The sequence below is a fragment of the Macaca thibetana genome, chromosome X, assembly GCF_024542745.1.
Source record: "Macaca thibetana thibetana isolate TM-01 chromosome X, ASM2454274v1, whole genome shotgun sequence".
NCBI classification, from domain to species: Eukaryota; Metazoa; Chordata; class Mammalia; order Primates; family Cercopithecidae; genus Macaca; species Macaca thibetana.
The window spans coordinates 4142134-4143572 of record NC_065598.1 but is presented as its reverse complement, the minus strand read 5'-3'; positions in this window follow the sequence as shown (position 1 = coordinate 4143572).

The window sequence follows — 1439 nt, the reverse complement described above, 5'->3', positions numbered from 1 at the left end:
TTTCTATTGATCCCAGGTCTTTGGATAAACTCAGCCAATTGTCAACCAGAAAAATTTAAATCTACCTATAACCTGGAAGCACCCCCCTGCCCGCCTTGCTTCAGGTTGTTCTGCCTTTCTGGACTGAACCATTGTCTTTCTTAAATGTATTTGATTGAGGTCTCATGTCTCCCTAAAATGTATAAAACCAAGCTGCACCCCGACCACCTTGGGCACACATTCTGAGGACCTCCTGAGGGCTGTATCACGGGCCATGGTCACTCATATTTGGCTCAGAATAAATCTCTTAAAATATTTTACAGAATTGGACTTTTTTTGTCAACACCACCATACTGGACAGTCCAAGTCTTGCCAAGACCCTCCTCCATTTCTTTACTCAATGTTGTTTTTATCAGGAATGGCACGTTACAGTCTTGCCAGTGCACCACATTGTAGCAGTCTCTCATTGGGAGGTATCACCCAGAGTTCTTTGTCTCATGACTAAGAGAATTAAGGAGCATGGATACAAGGGATGAAGTTGGAGTGAAAGTTTAATAAGCAAAAGAAGAACACTCTCTGCTGCCAAGAGGGGACCTGGAAGAGGGTTGCCGATTTTACAATCGAATGCAAAGGCTTTTATAAGAAACCAGTGAGGTCTGGGTGTCTCATCTGCACAAGGCACACATTTCTGATAGCTCTACCCCATTCTCCTAATGCACACACGAACCCTTAACTTGAGTTACTCCATAATGTTTTGTTCTATTTACTGGGCATGTGTCAGGAGATGGAAATTTCCGTTGCATGCATATCTGGGCAAGTCATCTGTGTAGCCTTTCTGTGTGGCTGCGGGCTTGTCTTGGGCAAGCCCTGCTGTGCAACTTCCCTTATCTCTGCATGCAGGCTGTTCTTTTGTTTCAAAGGATTCAATAGGAAGACCCACCCTAACTACCTGCCTACTGTTTTTTTCCTTTCTCCTCTCTTACCACCTTTTTCACTACTTCACCTACCCAAATAGAACTTATCTTTAAAGATTCCTTAGTCGACATCACCTGCTCCCTGTTTATTTTTTCCTTTGTAGCCCCAAACGTTGTTCCTTTCCATCATTTGACTCTCCTGGATACTCAATTTTTAATTACATTTCCTTTCTGCCTTACATATAACTTACATCCTCTTCTTCCTTCTGTACATTGGTTTAGAAAAGGAAGTTTTGAGTACAAATAATAATACTTGTGTCTTCGTAGTGAATTAGAAAAATATATAATTACTTTTTAACGATGAAGGCACGAGATCCTTGGTGAAACTGTTTGGATTGAGATATCAGAATAACCATTTACTAGTTATGTAACCATACAGTGGGTTCACCTTGCCCCCTGTCTAGACACAGCCCATTTATCAAGACAAGGAAATTGCAGTGGAGAAGGAGTAATTCATGCAGAGCTGGCTGTGCATGAGACCCGAGT